Source organism: Ranitomeya imitator, chromosome 10, assembly GCF_032444005.1.
Source record: "Ranitomeya imitator isolate aRanImi1 chromosome 10, aRanImi1.pri, whole genome shotgun sequence".
Lineage (NCBI taxonomy): Eukaryota > Metazoa > Chordata > Amphibia > Anura > Dendrobatidae > Ranitomeya > Ranitomeya imitator.
This window is the reverse complement of record NC_091291.1, coordinates 18,598,651-18,622,118: the sequence shown is the minus strand read 5'-3', so window position 1 is coordinate 18,622,118 and position 23,468 is coordinate 18,598,651. Positions and strand designations below refer to the sequence as shown.

General features: G+C 43.6%; 1 protein-coding gene across 2 annotated transcripts in view; it reads right to left on the bottom strand.

Annotated features, from left to right (window-relative positions):
• LOC138651047 (phospholipase A2 inhibitor and Ly6/PLAUR domain-containing protein-like) overlaps positions 1-23,468 on the bottom strand; it is a 47,432-nt gene that overhangs the window by 13,357 nt on the left and 10,607 nt on the right. The window contains exon 2 of one of the 2 annotated variants that reach the window (XM_069740987.1): positions 1,187-1,227. The exons of the other annotated variant lie outside the window; for it this stretch is intronic. The gene's annotated coding sequence lies outside the window, so the exon portion shown is untranslated. The remainder of the gene's footprint in view (positions 1-1,186; positions 1,228-23,468) is intronic. 2 annotated transcript variants of the gene reach the window in all.

Sequence of the window (23,468 nt, the reverse complement as noted above, 5' to 3'; positions counted from 1 at the left end):
TAACGGTATGGACCACTTCAGTGACATACTTTAGGTTCAAAATCTTTTTTTTTATTAAAACATTTGAACAGTATAGTGTGTATCATTGCTTCACTTTACATTACGTTTGTTGGGGTTTATAGCTCTTATCTGTAATTCTGAGCTTCTATATGCTAATTTATGACCACACTGAAATTGAGCTGAGATTGTATTATGTACCGGAGTCAGGGCCGGACTGGCCATTGGGCAATTCTGGCAAATGCCAGAAGGGCCGGTCTAGTTGTGGGCTGCTTTGTCTGCAACTTTGTTAACAGAATCGATGTTCTCAGGACACCCATACTGGTAACAGTTGTGATGAAGCACAAAGTCACTGACTCCGTCACTTACCCAGCATGCCATGGGTATCATTTGAAATATTGGTCATGTAGTAAATCTTCTCTTTCCTCCAACCTGGGTAATATTAGTAATATATCCCATCTGGTTCTTGGGGACGATGACAACATGGGCTTGTGTGGTTTCAAATGCCAGGGCTGAATTTCAGCCCCAGTCCGTACCTGACCGGAGTGCCCAAGATAAAATACTAGCACCCGCCATATATTTGTCTGGAAATACGTGTGAAATACAACAAGTCACATGAATTAAAAAAAATGCAGAACTGGTGACATGTTTCTATTATACTTCTCCTCTGATTGTTCCACTCCTGATTTTGGCTTACAAATAGTTATGTATGTTTCCCAAAGGAGCATTGCGGCTTTAAGTCTCCTCATCTCGACATGTTTAACATGTCACTCTCCGCAAGGAGAAACGATACTTCTTGGATCCCGGTCAGATGCCTCTCACTCAGCCAAATCAGATCTCACACTTTACACTGATGAGGGGCAGTGGAAAAAGCCTCTACGTTCTCTTATTTTTCTATCCTGACCCTCTCTTGGCAAACTGTATTTGGCAAGATGGACTGCTCTTCCACACCTTGGCTTTTTGAAGCCGCTAACATATTTAATCACCTCTGTATCTTCAAAGCGTGGGTACAATTGATTAGTATATATATATATATACAATATATATCATAGAATCCTAGAATATTAGTCAGAAGGGACCTCCAGGGTCCTCATGTCCGACCCCCTGCTCAGTGCAGGATTCACCAAACCATCTCAGACAGATGTCTGTCCAGCCTCTGTTTGAAGACTTCAATTGAAGGAGAACTCACCACCTCTCATGGCCGCCTGTTCCACTCATTGATCACCATTACTGTAAAAAAATTTTTTTGTAATATCTAATCTTTATACCTGATTATTTAGTACACATACATATATTAACATATTGTGCTCACTACTAACACTGATCTACAAAGCCATCCACAACCTGTCCCCTCCCTATATCTCTGAAATAATCTCCCAATATCTTCCCTCACGTAATCTTCAATCATCCAAGACCTCTTACTCTCTTCCACACTTATTCACTCCTCACACAACCGCCTCCAAGATTTCTCCTGAATATCCCCCATCCTCTGGAATTCCATGCCTCAACACGTCCGATTATTCACCACCCTCGGATCCTTCAGACGGAACTTGAAAACCTATCTCTTCAGGAAAGCCTACAGCCTACAAAAACCATTCTGCCGCCTCACCAACCACCCGAGCTGTCGCCTCACCACCACCAGAGCTGCCACCTCACAACCACCAGAGCAGCTGCGTCACCACCACCACCAGAGCTGCCGCCTCACCACCACCAAAGCTGCCACCTCACCACCACCAGAGCTGTCGCCTCACCACCACCAGAGCTGCCACCTCACCACCACCAGAGCAGCTGCGTCACCACCACCAGAGCTGCCGCCTCACCACCACCAGAGCTGTCGCCTCACCACCACCAGAGCTGTCGCCTCACCACCACCAGAGCTGCCGCCTCACCACCACCAGAGCTGTCACCTCACCACCACCAGAGCTGCCACCTCACCACCACCAGAGCAGCTGCGTCACCACCACCAGAGCTGCCGCCTCACCACCACCAGAGCTGTCGCCTCACCACCACCAGAGCTGCCGCACCCCCGACCTTCTGTCTCTTCCCCATTATCCCATAGAATGTAAGTCCACAAGGACAGGGTCCTCTCCCCTCTGCACCAGTCTGTCATTGTAAATTTGTTTACTGTAAACGATATCTATAAATCTGTATGTTACCCCTTTTTCATGTACAGCACCATGGAATTAATGGTGCTATATAAATAAATAAATAATAATAATAATAATAAAACAAATGTGTTGTCCTCTCTAAATATTCATATATTTACTTATTTTATGGTTTTTTTTTTAATGTTCAAGAGGTACAGTGTATATAAATTATATATTCAGTCAGAGGAATATGTTAAATTTTAGATTCAGGGAGCACATTATATTAAAGGAAATGCTGCAGCATTTCAGAGACATACTATAAAAGTTGGAAAAAGTCACGTAGTAGACAAGTCCAATAGGTGGGCCCCCGGAAGCCTATTCCTGCCCACTATTATTCCGTGTTCAAGTCTTAGTTTCAAGTCTTGTGGAAGGTAAAGGAAGCCCAGGTGTCACTGAAGAGGGAAACCTACTTTTTTCAATTTTAATGTCACATTTTTACTCTAAGAGTGAATAATAGGTGTTGTGTGTTATGTTTTTAGGTGTTTTTGGATGTTGGCAAAAAAATAAAATATTTTTGCTGATTCTCCAAATTTAGATTTGTTTTTACTAAGGATGCCCAAAAGGTTGGAAAACATTGGTTTATGATATTATCTGCTATTTTATCGTTGGCAGTACTATATGAAACACTAACATTTACCAGGTGCAGAAATATTTGCTGGAAGTCAACAGAACATACAAATTTTTTTTTTTACATCGCAGGTGCTATGAAACTACCCGAGGGGATGTTGTGGCTCAAGTGAAGAATCTCATGAGTAAAAAAACAAAATTGTTGGTTTGTCCTAAAATTTGTGGTCATCAGCTCCACTTTAGACTCCACATTGAGTATTTATGTCGATAAAAGCCTGACGCTTTTAAAACATTACTTTTTTTTGTTGAATATGAATCATTAGTAAAGATGAGAAAATCGGTACAGGGAGAATTAAATTTGCTCGGAATTTTAAAAAAAATGGATTCAATTGAATCTCAATATTTTTGTCATTCTCTTCATACAAATAAAGTAAAAATTGAGCCGGTCTACCACCATTGTACTGATTTGTAGATGGCCGGGAAAGCCGTTAACAAAAAACCTCACAGCTCACTGCCAGAATCCTTCAATTAGATGTTCACTAAAGCTCCATTCGGACTTTTTTCTCATCGATGCACCTTGTCCTCTTCTGATATCTTTATTCCGTACCAGGACTTCAAGCTTCCACAGTGCCATAAGCCCCAGCAAAGGGTGAGATGGCGTAAGGAGACATCAGACGCATAAGAAAAAGGAGGCTTGATGGAGCTTTGCAGAAAACTGAATTGGAGGTTTGGGCGGCGGTAGGACAAGTGAGTGGCGAGGTGGTATAGTTTTTCTTTAATAATTCGTCACCTGTTAAATACTAAGGAAATCCTGAAAACACGATCTGTTGGTGGCCATGAGGACTGAAGTTAGGGAACACTAGTTTACACATATAAAAACTTTAGGATATACGTATAATTTGTCTTGGCACCAGGAATCTAAAAATCATCTACTGTATATATATATCTACTATACAATTGTCTAAGGGTCACTTCCGTCTTTCTTTCTGTCACAGATATTCATTGGTCGCGGCCTCTGTCTGTCATGGAAATCCAAGTCGCTGATTGGTCGTGGCAAAACTGCCACGACCAATCAGAGACGGGCAGAGTCCGGCGGAAAAATGGCTGCTCCTTACTCCCCGTAGTCACTGCCTGGCACCTGCTCCATACTCCCCTCCAGTCATCGCTCACACAGGGTTAATGCCGGCGGTAACGGACCGCGTTATGCCGCGGGTAACGCACTCCGTTACCGCTGCTATTAACCCTGCATGTCCCCAACTTTTTACTATTGATTCTGCCTATGCGGCATCAATAGTAAAAAGATCTAATGTTAAAAATAATAATAAAAAAAAATCATTATATACTCACCTTCCGCCACCTTTCCCGCTCCTCGCGACGCTCTGGTAACTGCTCCATGCAAGCGGCAGGTTCCGGTGGCAAGGATGGTATGCGACAAGGACCTGCCATGACGTCGCAGTCATGTGACTGCAACCTCATCACAGGTCCTGCATGCCTGCGTGAGTGTTATGGCCGCTGCTCCGCCTGCTTCTGCCGCTGCTTCCTCCGCTTCTGCCGCTACTTACCTCTCCACGCGTCGTGCTGTCGTTACTCCTGCTCCAGGGTCCGCTCTCTCGCTTCCTCCTCGCCGCTCTGGACACCTCGCCGCCATCTCTGACGCTGCTGTTCCCCGGGGTTCTGCTCCGTCTCCTTCCTTCCAGCGTCGCATGCTTCCTCTGTCCTCCCTTGCAGCCACTAGGGGGCCTCAGCATGCTGCACGTTCTCATCCTTTCTCCCGACCTGTGTCAGCTCCTTGCAAACCCCTTAGGTCGCAGGCGCGCGCTCTTACCTGCAGTTAACCCCTTCTGTTCCTTCCCAGCAGTCCCTGCCTCCCAATCAGCCTTCAGCACAGGATATATCAGGCAGTTCCGCCATGATGGTGGCGCCTGATTATCGTGTGTATTCCATACGTGCTTTTGGCCCGTTCCTTGTTCCGTCCAGGTTATTTGGCTTTGTCCGTATTCCTATTCCCCTCTGACTCTAGCATCGCTGTTACTCTGTCCTGTGCTTTTTCTCTTTTGAGCCGTCCCTCTTGCTTCCAGCTGTTGCGGCATCTGACTCCCTCGGGCCTGCTCCTCACAGTCCCTGTATAGAGGTTGTTCCCAGGCTCGCTCGCCCGTTGGATCCTCAGTGCCGTGACCCAGTGGGTCCACTCTTGTTCACGTCTTCCCGTCGTCACAGTGAGAAGGACCTGCCATGACGTCACGGTCATGTGACCACGACATCATCACGGGTCCTGCACTACCAACCCTGGGACCGGAAGCTGCCGTGTTCACCGCACACAGGCGACATGACTACAAGGGCTCCCTCGGAAGGTGAGTATATTTTTATTTTTTAACCTGTGATATATGTGGCTGGGCAATTATATTACGTATCTGGGCAATATACTACGTGACTGGCCAATATACTATGTGGCTGGGCAATATACTACATGGCTCTGTGCTGTATACTACGTCACTGGGCAATATACTACTTAACTGGGCAATATACTACATGGCTGGGCAATATACTACGTGACTGGGCAATATACTACGTGGCTGGGCAATATACTATGTGGCTCTGTGCTGTATACTATGTCACTGGGCAATTTACTAAGTAACTGGGCAATATACTACGTGGCTGGACAATATACTACATGACTGGGCAATATACTACGCCGCTGTGCAATATACTACGTGGCTCTGTGCTGTATACTACGTCGCTGTGCAATATACTACGTGTCTGTGCTGTATACTACGTCACTGGGCAATATACTATGTGGCTGGGCAATATACTACGTGCCTGGGCAATATACTACATGGCGGGGCAATCTACTACATGACTGGGCAATATACTACGTGGCTGGGCAATATACTACGTGACTGGGCAATATACTACGTGCCTGGGCAATATACTACATGGCTGGGCAATATACTACGTGACTGGGCAGTATACTACGTGACTGGGCAATATACTACGTGGCTGGGCAATATACTACGTGACTGGGCAGTATACTATGTGACTGGGCAATATACTACGTGACTGGGCAATATACTACGTGGCTGGGCAATATAGTACGTGACTGGGCAATATACTACGTGACTGGGCAATATACTACGTGACTGGGCAATATACTACGTGGCTGGGCAATATAATACGTGGCTGGGCAATATACTATGTGGCTGGGCAATATACTACGTCGCTGGGCAATATACTACGTAGATGGGCAATATACTACGTAGATGGGCAATATACTACGTGGGCTGTGCAATATACTACATGGACATGCATATTCTAGAATGCAAATAGTAAAGATGAATGGAAACTCCAGCTCCAATAAAAGGTGAAAGTCTTTATTAATCCAAATTTAAAAATGGTAATCCAACGCACATAGTGAACAAGTGGATGAGAGCGATAGTGTCGGCTACGCGTTTCGATCCATAAGGATCTTACTCATGCCTTAGGAAAAACCGGATATAAAGGTCTAGATATACCTATCATAAGCCAATGACACAATTCTAATTGAACACGTGATAAATCCGGAAAGGTCCTAAACATATATAACAAAGACATATAACAATATGGCTAAATAGTACACAAATTGAATAAAAAACAATTAAAACATTAACAATAATGATATAATATTTCATTTCTTTTGTTCAGACCTGCGGGAAAACGGGTGTTTAAATTATATATCCAAAAAGCCTCTCTAGTTAAAAGGCGTCTTTTCATATCCCCGCCACGATTATTTTGATATACTATTTCAATACCATGTACTCTAAGATTAGATACATCCCCACCATGCACTGTGCCAAAATGCTTAGACACCATAGAGATGTTTTTATTAGGGACATGTAATTTATTAACATCTCTCAAATGTTCGGTGACCCGTGTTTTTAATTTTCTCAAAGTACAGCCTACATAAGAAATTCCACAGACTAAACAGTCTATCTTATAGATCACATTTCTAGAATGGCAATTAATAAAACTTTTGATGTTATATTTATTTGTATTCTCGGAGTTCTGAAACGTATTTCCCAAATGTGCGTGTGCACAAGTGCTACACGCAGCAGTGCCGCATCTAAAAAACCCCTTATAATCAAGCCAAGTACCAGATTTGTGGATCGCAGGTGGAGCACTAGGAGCGATGGAATCTCCTATGGTTTGGGCTCTTCTGGACACCACGCTAACGCCATCCTTAAGAATATGCATCAGCGTGGAATCCTCATGTAAGATAGGTAATCTTCTGTTGATAATGTCTCTAATAGAGTTAAATTGGGGACTGAATTTTAAGGAAACATATGGCTTATTCTCATATTTACTGGCATGCGTATTGTTGATCCTATCAGAGACCAACAAATTTTCTCTCGTTTTTCTATCAACTATAGCATTAGCTCTATCCAGTGACCACTGTGGATATTTTCGAGCTCTCAATCTATTTCTTAGGCTCTCAAACTCATTATTCATATCAATCTCTCTGCTGCAGTTACGTTTTAATCTTGTAAATTCACCAGTAGGTATCGCTTTAATTGTGTGGGCTGGGTGGCTGCTAGTAGCGTGGAGAATAGCATTACCACTGATTGGTTTAGCATATGTCTTGCTGGCAATAATTTCATTCACATGCCCAGATAGCTCAAGATCCAAAAAAGAAATTTTGTGTGGATCAGAAACAAAAGTGAAGTTAATTCCAAAATCGTTGGCATTAATATAATCCACAAATCCCGGTATGGCAGACACATCGCCCCCCCAAATTATGAGGGTGTCATCGATGTATCTGCCATACCAGGAGATGTGGTCCATAAAAGGGTTATTAACCGAATAAATGAACCTTTGTTCCCAATATGCCATGGTTAGGTTCGCTAAGGAAGGGGAATATTTCGCACCCATCGGAACTCCCGACTTTTGTACATAAATTTGTTTGTCAAATGAAAAGATATTATTCTTCATAAGAAAAAAAGAAACTTGCAACGTAAAATTAATAAGATCTTGGGAAAATTGCCCGGACTCAGTAAGATGGAAATGTAGTGCTTCCATAGCTATATTATGTGGAATACTAGTGTATAAAGACACCACGTCGCAGCTGAGCCAAGTATAATTATGTTTCCATCTCCAATTACTCAGTGTCTTAAGAACCTCTTTTGAATCTTTTATATAGCCTGGTAATTTGCAAACTAAAGGTTTAAGTAATGAATGCACCCATTCACATAAATGTTCTGTCATGGATCCAATGCCTGACACTATGGGACGCATAGCTGGTATGCCATCACTTTTATGTACTTTGGGTAGCCCATACATAATGGGTAATTTGGGAAATTGTACATATATATAGTCGGCCTGTTTTTTATCAATGACTGATAGACTAAGACCCTCTTCTATGATTTTGGCAATTTTGGCATTAATATTACTACTTGGATTATTTGGAAGTTTCTCATAAGTTGAAGTATCAGACAAAAGATCAAACATTTTATCTTTATAATCTTGTTCATTAAGAATAACGATGAGGCCTCCTTTGTCACTTTTTTTTATGATAATATTTTCCATATTTTTAAGTTCGTTAAGTGCTCTCCATTGTTTTCGGGATAAATTATTACAATTAGTCTTGTTCCAGCCATCTTTAAGGTTCTTTAGATCTTTTTCAATTAGTTCCTGGAATTTATCCATACATTCCACTCGAGATTGCAGAGGGTAGAAGTAAGGATTTTTCGTTGTAAAATTTTCAGAAGAGTTGTATTTATTGATGATAGATTCTTCTTGTTGATCTCTAGATAATCTTAATAAACAATTTAATGCTACTTGTTCCTTAAATTCCAAACCTTCAAACTCATTCAGTTCCATGGGAGTTGTATTTATCCGTTTTGGTGCATCCTTATCCAAGAAAAAATGTCTTTTTATAGTGAGGTTTCTTATAAATTTATTAATGTCCAGAATAGTCAGAAAAAGATCAAAGTCAGAATCAGGTGCAAAATTCAAGCCCAAAGCTAATACATCCAATTGATCTTTGGTGAGAGGTTGAGAAGATAAATTGATCACATTGTCATTATTTATTGTTTGTATTTCCTTCTGTATCGGGTAGTTACTCCTTGCTGGTTTCTTGTGCTTTCTCCCAGCTCTTCTCTTGCGTTTTTTGAGTTTTTTGTATGTCTTTTTCTGTTTTCTCGAGTATTACTTACAACTGATAAATCAGAAGTACTTGCGTTGGTGTCAGAAGACTCCGGCTCTGTTGATGTAAAAAACACCTGTGGTCTTTCGGTCGGTTTATTTTGGGAATAACTTTTTTTCAGAATGGGTCTGGGTGTTTTATGCATTCTTTCCCATTTGCCCCAATCATAAACACTATCAGTCTTGTAGTCGTTAAGATCTCTCTCAAATTTTCTTCTTTTGCGGTTCATAATTTCATTTTCCAAAATGCTCACATTATCTTTCAGTTGTTTCAAAGAGGACTCAAAAAGTGGTAACGCTCTATATTCTTCCAGAGTGTTGTTTATTTTCTCCACGTTAATTTGCGTTTCCTCTAATTTCATTTGTTCGTTTTTTATGATCAGTTTCATAAGATTTAGTGAGCAGATGGAAAGAATCTGATTCCACTCCTTTTTAAATTCATCAGAATAGGGAATTGTCGAGATCTTTTTGATTCTCAAACCACGTGGAATCATTTCTTTTGCCACATAATTTTGCAAGGTGGTATGATTCCACCATAATCTTGTTTCTAGTTTCATGAGTTTTTCGGCTTCAATTAAATGTGTGGTAAAATCATTGCTTTCTGCTGAATCAGAGCCCGTATTTCTAAACACCTGGGCTGCTTTAGCCAGTCTCTCTTGAGATAACATGGTAGTTAATGCAGAATAAAACAAAAGAAATAGAAAACAGCAGACACCCAACAAGTCCACTAAAAGTGCTAAAAATGAGCAAAAAGTCAGGAGACCACGGCAAGGTCAGATAATATAAGATAAATATAACAAAAGAGAAAAAACGGCTGAAAGCCGCAGCCAGCTCACCGACCAGACCACCAGATGTAGAGCACGAGAGTCCGTCCTGACCAAGACGCCAAGCGAATGCAAATAGTAAAGATGAATGGAAACTCCAGCTCCAATAAAAGGTGAAAGTCTTTATTAATCCAAATTTAAAAATGGTAATCCAACGCACATAGTGAACAAGTGGATGAGAGCGATAGTGTCGGCTACGCGTTTCGATCCATAAGGATCTTACTCATGCCTTAGGAAAAACCGGATATAAAGGTCTAGATATACCTATCATAAGCCAATGACACAATTCTAATTGAACACGTGATAAATCCGGAAAGGTCCTAAACATATATAACAAAGACATATAACAATATGGCTAAATAGTACACAAATTGAATAAAAAACAATTAAAACATTAACAATAATGATATAATATTTCATTTCTTTTGTTCAGACCTGCGGGAAAACGGGTGTTTAAATTATATATCCAAAAAGCCTCTCTAGTTAAAAGGCGTCTTTTCATATCCCCGCCACGATTATTTTGATATACTATTTCAATACCATGTACTCTAAGATTAGATACATCCCCACTAGGGTTGAGCGAAACGGGTCGTTCATTTTCAAAAGTCGCCGACTTTTGGCAAAGTCGGGTTTCATGAAACCCGATCCGACCCCTATGCGGGGTCGGCCATGCGGTACGCGACTTTCGCGCCAAAGTCGCGTTTCAATGATGCGAAAAGCGCCATTTCTCAGCCAATGAAGGTAAACGCAGAGTGTGGGCAGCGTGATGACATAGGTCCTGGTCCCCACCATCTTAGAGAAGGGCATTGCAGTGATTGGCTTGCTGTCTGCGGCGTCACAGGGGCTATAAAGGGGCGTTCCCGCCGACCGCCATGTTACTGCTGCTGATCTGAGCTTAGGGAGAGGTTGCTGCCGCTTCGTCAGAAGCAGGGATAGCGTTAGGCAGGGTCCATTAACCACCAAACCGCTTGTGCTGTAGCGATTTCCACTGCCCAACACCACCTTCGGTGTGCAGGGACAGTGGAAGCTACATTTTTTTTTTTTCCTCAGCGCTGTAGCTCATTGGGCTGCCCTAGAAGGCTCCCTGATAGCTGCATTGCTGTGTGTACGCCGCTGTGCAAACCAACTGCTTTTTTCAAAGCACAAATCCTCTTGTTCCTTCCTTTCTGCACAGCTATCTTTTTGGTTTGTCCACACTTTTTATTTAATTTGTGCATCAGTCCACTCCTTATTGCTGCCTGCCATACCTGGCTGAGATTACTGCAGGGAGATAGTAATTGAAGGACACTCCCTGTTTTGTTTTTGTTTTTTGTGGGAGATTAAGATTGACATTTCTGCTAGAGTGCCATCCCTGTCTGTGTCATCTCTCACTCAGTGGGCCATAGAAAGCCTATTTATTTTTTTGCTTGATTTGGGTTCTAAAATCTACCTGAAAAAATCACTACATCAATCAGTGGGAGAAAAATATTGGCCTCAGGGCTTGTGTGCCACTCCTGACTCCTGTGTGCATCATCACTCACTCAGTGGGCCATAGAAAGGCCATTTTTTTTTTTTTTTGCTTTATTTGGGTTCTAAATTCTACCTGAAAAAATCAATAAATCAATCAGTGGGAGATTAATATTGGCCTTTGGGCTTGTGTGCCAGTCCTAAGCGTGCCATCTCTCTCTCTCAGATAGTGGGCCATAGAAAGCCTATTTATTTTTTTTTTTTTTTATTGGGTTTATAAATTTTCCCTGGAAAAAAAAAAAAAGTGGGAGATTAATATTGGCCTCTGGGCTTGTGTGCCAGTCCTGAGCGTGCCATCTCTCTCACAAATAGTGGGCCATAGAAAGCCTATTTATTTTTTTTTTTTTGGTTTTATAAATTCTCCCTTAAAAAAAAAAGGGAGATTAATATTGGCCTTTGGGCTTGTGTGCCAGTCCTAAGCGTGCCATCTCTCTCTGTCTCTCAGATAGTGGGCCATAGAAAGCCTATTTATTATTTTTTTTATTGGGTTTATAAATTTTCCCTGGAACAAAAAAAACAAAAATTGGGAGATAAATATTGGCCTCTGGGCTTGTGTGCCACTCCTGACTCCTGTGTGCGTCATCTCTCACTCAGTGGGCCATAGAAAGCCTTTTTTTGTTTTATTTGTTTTCTAAATTCTCCCTGAAAAAATCATTTTATTTTATTTGGTTTCTAAATTCTTCCTGAAAAAATCATTTTATTCTATTTTTTTTTCCTAAAGTCTCCCTGAAAAAAAAAAAAAAACAAATCAGTGGGAGATTAATATTGCCCTTTCTGCTTGTGTGCCAGTCTTGACTCCTGGGTGTGCCATCTCTCTCTCTCTCTCCAATTGTGGGCCATAGAAAGCCTATTATTTTTTTTAGCTTGATTTGGGTTCCAAAATCTACCTGAAAAAATCACTACATCAATCAGTGGGAGATAAATATTGGCCTCTGGGCTTGTGTGCCACTCCTGACTCCTGTGTGCATCATCTCTCACTCAGTGGGCCATAGAAAGCCTTTTTTTGTTTTATTTGTTTTCTAAATTCTCCCTGAAAAAATCATTTTATTTTATTTGGTTTCTAAATTCTTCCTGAAAAAATCATTTTATTCTATTTTTTTTTTTCCTAAAGTCTCCCTGAAAAAAAAAAAACAAAAACAAATCAGTGGGAGATTAATATTGCCCTTTCTGCTTGTGTGCCAGTCTTGACTCCTGGGTGTGCCATCTCTCTCTCTCTCTCCAATTGTGGGCCATAGAAAGCCTATTATTTTTTTAGCTTGATTTGGGTTCCAAAATCTACCTGAAAAAATCACTACATCAATCAGTGGGAGATAAATATTGGCCTCCGGGCTTGTGTGCCACTCCTGACTCCTGTGTGCGTCATCTCTCACTCAGTGGGCCATAGAAAGCCTTTTTTTGTTTTATTTGTTTTCTAAATTCTCCCTGAAAAAATCATTTTATTTTATTTGGTTTCTAAATTCTTCCTGAAAAAATCATTTTATTCTATTTTTTTTTCCCAAAGTCTCCCTGAAAAAAAAAAAAAAAAAACAAATCAGTGGGAGATTAATATTGCCCTTTCTGCTTGTGTGCCAGTCTTGACTCCTGGGTGTGCCATCTCTCTCTCTCTCTCTCCAATTGTGGGCCATAGAAAGCCTATTATTTTTTTTAGCTTGATTTGGGTTCCAAAATCTACCTGAAAAAATCACTACATCAATCAGTGGGAGATAAATATTGGCCTCTGGGCTTGTGTGCCACTCCTGACTCCTGTGTGCGTCATCTCTCACTCAGTGGGCCATAGAAAGCCTTTTTTTGTTTTATTTGTTTTCTAAATTCTCCCTGAAAAAATCATTTTATTTTATTTGGTTTCTAAATTCTTCCTGAAAAAATCATTTTATTCTATTTTTTTTTTCCTAAAGTCTCCCTGAAAAAAAAAAAAAAAAAAAAAATCAGTGGGAGATTAATATTGCCCTTTCTGCTTGTGTGCCAGTCTTGACTCCTGGGTGTGCCATCTCTCTCTCTCTCTCCAATTGTGGGCCATAGAAAGCCTATTATTTTTTTAGCTTGATTTGGGTTCCAAAATCTACCTGAAAAAATCACTACATCAATCAGTGGGAGATAAATATTGGCCTCTGGGCTTGTGTGCCACTCCTGACTCCTGTGTGCGTCATCTCTCACTCAGTGGGCCATAGAAAGCCTTTTTTTGTTTTATTTGTTTTCTAAATTCTCCCTGAAAAAATCATTTTATTTTATTTGGTTTCTAAATTCTTCCTGAAAAAATCATTTTATTCTATTTTTTTTTTCCTAAAGTCTCCCTGAAAAAAAAAAACAAAAAACAAATCAGTGGGAGATTAATATTGCCCTTTCTGCTTGTGTGCCAGTCTTGACTCCTGGGTGTGCCATCTCTCTCTCTCTCTCCAATTGTGGGCCATAGAAAGCCTATTATTTTTTTAGCTTGATTTGGGTTCCAAAATCTACCTGAAAAAATCACTACATCAATCAGTGGGAGATAAATATTGGCCTCTGGGCTTGTGTGCCACTCCTGACTCCTGTGTGCGTCATCTCTCACTCAGTGGGCCATAGAAAGCCTTTTTTTGTTTTATTTGTTTTCTAAATTCTCCCTGAAAAAATCATTTTATTTTATTTGGTTTCTAAATTCTTCCTGAAAAAATCATTTTATTCTATTTTTTTTTTCCTAAAGTCTCCCTGAAAAAAAACAAAACAAAAACAAATCAGTGGGAGATTAATATTGCCCTTTCTGCTTGTGTGCCAGTCTTGACTCCTGGGTGTGCCATCTCTCTCTCTCTCTCCAATTGTGGGCCATAGAAAGCCTATTATTTTTTTAGCTTGATTTGGGTTCCAAAATCTACCTGAAAAAATCACTACATCAATCAGTGGGAGATAAATATTGGCCTCTGGGCTTGTGTGCCACTCCTGACTCCTGTGTGCGTCATTTCTCACTCAGTGGGCCATAGAAAGCCTTTTTTTGTTTTATTTGTTTTCTAAATTCTCCCTGAAAAAAATCATTTTATTTTATTTGGTTTCTAAATTCTTCCTGAAAAAATCATTTTATTCTATTTTTTTTTTCCTAAAGTCTCCCTGAAAAAACAAAAAACAAAAAACAAATCAGTGGGAGATTAATATTGCCCTTTCTGCTTGTGTGCCAGTCTTGACTCCTGGGTGTGCCATCTCTCTCTCTCTCTCCAATTGTGGGCCATAGAAAGCCTATTATTTTTTTTTAGCTTGATTTGGGTTCCAAAATCTACCTGAAAAAATCACTACATCAATCAGTGGGAGATAAATATTGGCCTCTGGGCTTGTGTGCCACTCCTGACTCCTGTGTGCGTCATCTCTCACTCAGTGGGCCATAGAAAGCCTTTTTTTGTTTTATTTGTTTTCTAAATTCTCCCTGAAAAAATCATTTTATTTTCTTTGGTTTCTAAATTCTTCCTGAAAAAATCATTTTATTCTATTTTTTTTTTTTCCTAAAGTCTCCCTGAAAAAAAAAAAAAAAATCAAATCAGTGGGAGATTAATATTTACATTTGTGCTTCAGTGACAGTCCTGCATGTGTGGCATCTCTCTCATTTGTTGCCACCAACAACAGAGTGTGTAACATTGTGCCTGATTTTCGTTGTGGTCTCACTCACCTGTAAAGGGGTAGCTAAATCATACTGAAGTTATAGCTCACCGTGTAATTTGTGTGACAGCAACAAATACCGTTAGTTTGTTTACGTTTTTAAAACAATGAGGAAGTATGGTGGAAGAGGTCGTGGCCGGGGGCGTTCATTGTCAGCTGGTAATGAGGGTAGTGGTAGTGGTGGAGCATCAGCTGGTCGTGGGAAAAAAAATATTGCACCTAAGTCTGGAGCTGTGGAGCCAGGTTCGTCGTCTGGCTACACAAGGCCTCGAACGCTCCCTTTTCTGGGAGTAGGAAAACCGCTTTTAAAGCCGGAGCAGCAAGAGCAAGTTTTGGCTTATCTTGCTGACTCAGCCTCTAGCTCTTTTGCCTCCTCTCGTGAAACTGGTAAATGTCAAAGCAGCGCGTCGTTAGTGGATGTTCACGGTCAGGGACAAGTCGCTTCCTTGTCCTCTTCAGCAAAAACAACAACAGAGAAGAATGCAGCAGGCGACACAACGGGTTACTCCATGGAGCTCTTTACACATACCGTCCCTGGCTTAGAAAGTGAAGCAGTTAACAGTCCATGCCCATTACAAGTTGAATCTGACATGGAGTGCACTGATGCACAGCCACAGCCAGACTACTATGCTGGTCCTTTGACTCAGACCACAACATTGCCCTCGCAGGGTGCTGATCAAGAATCAGACCCTGATGAGACTATGTTGCCCCATCACGAACGCTATACCACCGACCGACACGGTGACACAGACGAAGTTGCACACGAGCTACAAGAAGAGGTAATAGATGACCCAGTTCTTGACCCTGATTGGCAGCCATTGGGGGAACAGGGTGCAGGCGGCAGCAGTTCTGAAGCGGAGGAGGAGGGGCCGCAGCAGGCATCAACATCGCAACAGGTTCCATCTGCCGGGCCCGTATCTTGCCCAAAACGCGTGGCAAAGCTAAAACCTGTTGGAGGACAGCGTGGCCATCCGGTTAAAGCTCAGTCTGCAATGCCTGAAAAGGTATCCGATGCTAGAAAGAGTGCAGTCTGGCATTTTTTTAAACAACATCCAATTGATCAGCGCAAAGTCATCTGTCAAAAATGTTCAACTACCTTAAGCAGAGGACAGAATCTGAAAAGTCTCAATACAAGTTGCATGCATAGACATTTAACCACCATGCATTTGCAAGCCTGGACTAACTACCAAACGTCCCTTAAGGTTGTAGCACCCTCGGCCAATGAAGCTAGTCAGCAACGCAACATCCCTTCCGGCAGTGTAGGGCCACCATTTTCCGCACCACCTGCAGTATCTGTGCAGGTTTCTTTGCCAGGCCAAAGCCGTCAGGGTCAGGGAATCACCAGTTTCGTAGTAGGAAACACTGCATCTAGGGCACCGGTGGCAACAATACCATCTCCCACCGTCTCTCAGTCTGCCATGTCCACCGGCACCCCCGCGAGTTCCACGATCTCCAGCTCTCCAGTCCAGCTCACCCTACATGAGACTATGGTTAGAAAAAGGAAGTACTTAGCCTCGCATCCGCATACACAGGGTTTGAACGCACACATAGCTAGACTAATCTCGTTAGAGATGATGCCCTACCGGTTAGTTGAAAGCGAAGCTTTCAAAGCCCTGATGGACTACGCTGTACCACGCTACGAGCTACCCAGTCGACACTTTTTTTCCAGAAAAGCCATCCCAGCCCTCCACCAGCATGTTAAAGAGCGCATCGTCCATGCACTCAGGCAATCTGTGAGCACAAAGGTGCACCTGACAACAGATGCATGGACCAGTAGGCATGGCCAGGGACGTTACGTGTCCATCACGGCACACTGGGTAAATGTGGTGGATGCAGGGTCCACAGGGGACAGCAATTTTGGGACAGTTCTGCCTAGCCCACGGTCTAGGAAACAATTGGCTGTAGCCGTTCGCACCCCCTCCTCCTCCTCTTCGTCCTCCTGCAGAAGCGAGAGCTCGTCCACAGACCGCAGTCGCACAACCACTCCATCCGCAGCTGCCACTGTTGCACACCAGGTCTCCCATTATGGGGCAGCTACTGGCAAACGTCAGCAGGCTGTATTGGCTATGAAGTGTTTGGGCGACAACAGACACACCGCGGAAGTTCTGTCCGAGTTCTTGCAGAAAGAAACGCAGTCGTGGCTGGGCACTGTAGATCTTGAGGCAGGCAAGGTAGTGAGTGATAACGGAAGGAATTTCATGGCTGCCATCTCCCTTTCCCAACTGAAACACATTCCTTGCCTGGCTCACACCTTAAACCTGGTGGTGCAGGGCTTCCTGAAAAGTTATCTGGGGTTATCCGACCTGCTCCTCAAAGTGCGTGGACTTTGCTCACATATCCGCCGTTCGCCCGTACACTCCAGCCGTATGCAGACCTATCAGCGTTCTTTGAACCTTCCCCAGCATCGCCTAATCATAGACGTTGCAACAAGGTGGAACTCAACACTGCACATGCTTCAGAGACTGTGTGAACAGAGGCGGGCTGTTATGTTTTTGTGGGAGGATACACATACACGGGCAGGCAGTAGGATGGCAGACATGGAGTTGTCAGGTGTGCAGTGGTCGAAGATTCAAGACATGTGTCAAGTCCTTCAGTGTTTTGAGGAATGCACACGGCTGGTTAGTGCAGACAACGCCATAATAAGCATGAGCATCCCCCTAATGCGTCTGCTGATGCAAAGTTTGACGCACATAAAGGATCAGGCGTCTGCAGCTGAGGAAGAGGAAAGCCTTGATGACAGTCAGCCATTGTCTGGCCAGGGCAGTGTACAGGACGAGGTAGCGGGCGAAGAGGAGGAGGAGGACGAGGAAGATGATGGGGATGATTATATTTTTAATGAGGAAGCTTTTCCGGGGCCACTGGAAATTGGTGGCGCGGCAAGGCCGGGTTCTGGTTTTTTGAGGGACACAAGTGACGTGGATTTGCCTGAAACTGCCCCTCAACCAAGCACAACCGCAGATTTGAGAACTGGAACTTTGGCCCACATGGCGGATTATGCCTTACGTATCCTCAAAAGGGACACACGCATAACTAAAATGATGAATGATGACGATTACTGGTTGGCCTGCCTCCTTGATCCTCGCTATAAAGGCAAATTGCAAAATATAATGCCACATGAGAACTTGGAACTAATATTAGCAACCAAACAATCAACTCTTGTTGACCGTTTGCTTCTGGCATTCCCTGCACACAGCGCCCGTGATCGTTCTCACACGAGCTGCAGGGGCCAGCAGACCAGAGGAGTTAGAGGGGCAGAAATCAGAAGTGGCGTTGGCCAGAGGGGTTTTCTGACCAGGTTGTGGAGTGATTTTGCTATGACCGCAGACAGGACAGGTACTGCAGCATCAATTCAAAGTGACAGGAGACAACATTTGCCCAGTATGGTTACAAACTATTTTTCATCCCTTATCGATGTTCTCCCTCAACCGTCATTCCCATTTGATTACTGGGCATCAAAATTAGACACCTGGCCAGAATTGGCAGAATATGCATTGCAGGAGCTTGCTTGCCCGGCAGCTAGTGTCCTATCAGAAAGAGTATTCAGTGCTGCAGGTTCAATACTAACAGAAAAAAGGACTCGTCTGGCTACCCAAAATGTAGATGATCTAACCTTCATTAAAATGAACCACAACTGGATTTCGAAATCTTTTGCCCCACCTTGCCCGGCTGACCCCTAGCTTTCCTATGAAAAGGTCTTGCCTGTGGACTATTCTGAATGCCTTTTCCAATCTCGTAATTTTCTGCACCTGATTGTCCAGCATACGACATGTTTACACCTCACTAAATGGCCAAACTCCCCACACGGGGCCGTGGTATCGACACTTGGCGACAGCACCCGTGAGAGTGCAGTTCGTCTGAAGAGGTGGGTGAGCCCGCTTTTGGTCGACGGCGCTGCCACTGGGTCCCTCCTAGTACAATAAAGTGTCTCTGGCGGTGGTGGTGCGCACCCAACGTCAGACACACCGTTGTAATATGAGGGGCCCTGGGCCTGTACCGCCGGACACAAGACAGTTTCCCCCCACCCCAGCTCAAACAGTGCTCTACCACTTGCAAAATTATCTCACAGCTCCACCAATGTTTAGTCTATGCGCTGACATCCTTCAATGCCTGCCACTAACAATACCATTGTATTGACATTTTTGTTATGTTAGGCCTTCGATGCCTGTCTGTGGTCACTCCTTCCACTAGCCTCCACTGACCACACCACTGCTGCCCGTGTACCCCTGTAACCAATTTAAAATTGCCTACAGCCATGTGTTATTATTTTAGGCCTTCGATGCCTGTCTGCGGTGACTCCTTCCACTAGGCCTCCACTGACCACACCACTGCTGCCCGTGTACCCCTGGAACCAATTTAAAATTGCCTACAGCCATGTGTTATTATTTTAGGCCTTCGATGCCTGTCTGCGGTCACTCCTTCCACTAGGCCTCCACTGACCACACCACTGCTGCCCGTGTACCCCTGGAACCAATTTAAAATTGCCTACAGCCATGTGTTATTATTTTAGGCCTTCGATGCCTGTCTGCGGTCACTCCTTCCACTAGGCCTCCACTGACCACACCACTGCTGCCCGTGTACCCCTGTAACCAATTTAAAATTGCCTACAGCCATGTGTTATTATTTTAGGCCTTCGATGCCTGTCTGCGGTCACTCCTTCCACTAGGCCTCCACTGACCACACCACTGCTGCCCGTGTACCCCTGGAACCAATTTAAAATTGCCTACAGCCATGTGTTATTATTTTAGGCCTTCGATGCCTGTCTGCGGTCACTCCTTCCACTAGGCCTCCACTGACCACACCACTGCTGCCCGTGTACCCCTGTAACCAATTTAAAATTGCCTACAGCCATGTGTTATTATTTTAGGCCTTCGATGCCTGTCTGCGGTCACTCCTTCCACTAGGCCTCCACTGACCGCACCACTGCTGCCCGTGTACCCCTGGAACCAACATCAGAAAATATAAAAATAAGTATTTTGCTTATAAAAAAGAAAATACTGGAGAGATATCAAATGCAGACATTTTAACATTAAAAACAAACACATACAACAAAAATCTGGTACAGTACTAAAAATGGCCACCAGCTACAATAACTTTCTCCTGCAAGTAGTTAACTGAAAGGTTTTTTCAATTTTAAACACAGATATGGCATCCACCGAGTGTTGTCCTGTCGCGTCTTCTTTATATTATTGCCAAGAAGATGCAAAACAATGAAAATAATAAAATCATTATTTACCAAAAAAATAGAGTAAGTCAAAACCACATTGCAAATAAACATTCATTACAAATAAAGAAGCAGGGCGCGTCCGAGGGTGAGTATATACCTAATAAGAATATAATCACCCTCGGACGCGCCCTGCTTCTTTCCGACAGCCTTCCTTCCTAAGAATCAGCCCTTCCGTGGTGTAGAGAGAGGGTTTGTTACACTCCAAGGTGTTCCCCAGGTTACCTTTCCTGAGCTTCGATCTTCCGGCTCTCGTTTAGTAGTTGTTGGAAACTACGCTGCATTGGGCCTACAAATTGGGTATGGGGTGTAGAGAGATGGTGTGTTCCACTCCAAGGTGTTCCCCAGGTTGCCTTTCCTGAGCTTCGATCTTCCGGCTCTCGTTTAGTAGTTGTTGGAAACTACGCTGCATTAGGCCTACAAATTGGGTATGGGGTGTAGAGAGATGGTGTGTTCCACTGTAGAGAGATGGTGTGTTCCACTCCAAGGTGTTCCCCAGGTTTCCTCTCCATTGCTTCGATCTTCCGGCTCTCGTTTAGTAGTTGTTGGAAACTACGCTGCATTAGGCCTACAAATTGGGTATGGGGTGTAGAGAGATGGTGTGTTACACTCCAAGGTGTTCCCCAGGTTTCCTCTCCATTGCTTCGATCTTCCGGCTCTCGTTTAGTAGTTGTTGGAAACTACGCTGCCTTAGGCCTACAAATTGGGTATGGGGTGTAGAGAGATGGTGTGTTACACTCCAAGGTGTTCCCCAGGTTTCCTCTCCATTGCTTCGATCTTCCGGCTCTCGTTTAGTAGTTGTTGGAAACTACGCTGCATTGGGCCTACAAATTGGGTATGGGGTGTAGAGAGATGGTGTGTTCCACTCCAAGGTGTTCTCCAGGTTGCCTTTCCTGAGCTTCGATCTTCCGGCTCTCGTTTAGTAGTTGTTGGAAACTACGCTGCATTAGGCCTACAAATTGGGTATGGGGTGTAGAGAGATGGTGTGTTACACTCCAAGGTGTTCCCCAGGTTTCCTCTCCATTGCTTCGATCTTCCGGCTCTCGTTTAGTAGTTGTTGGAAACTACGCTGCATTAGGCCTACAAATTGGGTATGGGGTGTAGAGAGATGGTGTGTTCCACTGTAGAGAGATGGTGTGTTCCACTCCAAGGTGTTCCCCAGGTTTCCTCGCCAATGCTTCGATCATCATGCTCTCGTTTAGTAGTTGTTGGAAACTACGCTGCATTAGGCCTACAAATTGGGTATGGGGTGTAGAGAGATGGTGTGTTCCACTCCAAGGTGTTCTCCAGGTTGCCTTTCCTGAACTTCTATCTTCAGGCTCTCATTAAATTGTGGTTAAACGGAACATCTGCATTTGGCGTACTAGTTGGTTTGGGGCCTATCGGTGTTTGCCGCTCCTTGCTGTTCTCCTGGTTTCCTGTCCTGAAATTCCGTTTTCAGGCGCTCGTTAAGTAGTTGTTAATGTTAGACTGCATTTGGCCTACTAGTTGGGTTGGGGCCTACTATCGGTGTCTGCCACTCCTTGCTGTTCTCCTCCACTGAACAAAGCTGTGCCGCCTGTTTACTACTGTTGCCAATTTTGAACTGCATTTCGACTACTTACTGATTTGGGCCTACTCTCTGTGTCAGCCTCTCATTCCAGTTGTCCTCCACTGCAATGCCCCCTGATTAGTCCTGTGTTACCAATTTTGAACTGCATTTAGCCCACTTTATTCTTTGGGCCTATATCTGTGTTTCCTCCTCATCCTGCCCATTGCCCAGCCAGTGATAGATGAGTCTGCTGGTACATTGACCCATAACGCAACATTTCCCGTGCACGCTACACTGCAAGATTGTGACCCTGCTGAAAGTCAGGTCCCCCTTCCCGCATACCATACCACCTTACACGGGGACAAACAGGAAGGTGCAGATGAAAGTGCAGGTTCCTTCATCAGGTGGGGGGAGGAATACTAGTTGGCGACGTCACTGGCACAGGGCCTCTCATGGTACGCAAAAGTGTTGCTGCCGGTAGGAGGCGCCCCCGCCGTGCAAACACACCGCTGTACTTTGAGGGGCCCTGTGCCAGTGCCAATGCCAACGAGTGGGCCCCCCCTGCTTGCTCAGGTTCACAGCACTTGCAAAGTTGAAATACTTACCTCTCCCTGCTCCACTGCCGTGACGTGGTCCAGATTTCCTGGGCCCACTAATTACTTGAACCAGCCCTACCCACCACAACTTTAGCCAAATGACCCCCAATTTCAAATGCCTTCCAATTATTATAAGGTAAATTACGCTTGACAAGCTTCATTAAGAAGAATGGATGGTTTTGACATTAAAATGGGCACTCTAGGTGTTTTCCTGGCCCCCACTCACTGCCGACTATGCTGCCCCATTGACTTGCATTGGGTTTCGTGTTTCGGTCGATCCCGACTTTACGTCATAATCGGCCGATTTCACTCGACCCGACTTTTGAGATAGTCGGGTTTCGCGAAACCCGGCTCGACTCTAAAAAGGTCAAGGTCGCTCAACTCTAATCCCCACCATGCACTGTGCCAAAATGCTTAGACACCATAGAGATGTTTCTATTAGGGACATGTAATTTATTAACATCTCTCAAATGTTCGGTGACCCGTGTTTTTAATTTTCTCAAAGTACAGCCTACATAAGAAATTCCACAGACTAAACAGTCTATCTTATAGATCACATTTCTAGAATGGCAATTAATAAAACTTTTGATGTTATATTTATTTGTATTCTCGGAGTCCCCAATTTAACTCTATTAGAGACATTATCAACAAAAGATTACCTATCTTACATGAGGATTCCACGCTGATGCATATTCTTAAAGGGACTCTGTCACCTGAATTTGGCGGGACTGGTTTTGGGTCATATGGGCGGAGTTTTCGGGTGTTTGATTCACCCTTTCCTTACCCGCTGGCTGCATGCTGGCTGCAATATAGGATTGAAGTTCATTCTCTGTCCTCCATAGTACACGCCTGCGCAAAGCAATCTTGCCTTGCGCAGGCGTGTACTATGGAGGACAGAGAATGAACATCAATCCAATATTGCAGCCAGCATGCAGCCAACGGGTAAGGAAAGGGTGAATCAAACACCCGAAAACTCCGCCCATATGACCCAAAACCAGTCCCGCCAAATTCAGGTGACAGGTTCCCTTTAAGGATGGCGTTAGCGTGGTGTCCAGAAGAGCCCAAACCATAGGAGATTCCATCGCTCCTAGTGCTCCACCTGCGATCCACAAATCTGGTACTTGGCTTGATTATAAGGGGTTTTTTAGATGCGGCACTGCTGCGTGTAGCACTTGTGCACACGCACATTTGGGAAATACGTTTCAGAACTCCGAGAATACAAATAAATATAACATCAAAAGTTTTATTAATTGCCATTCTAGAAATGTGATCTATAAGATAGACTGTTTA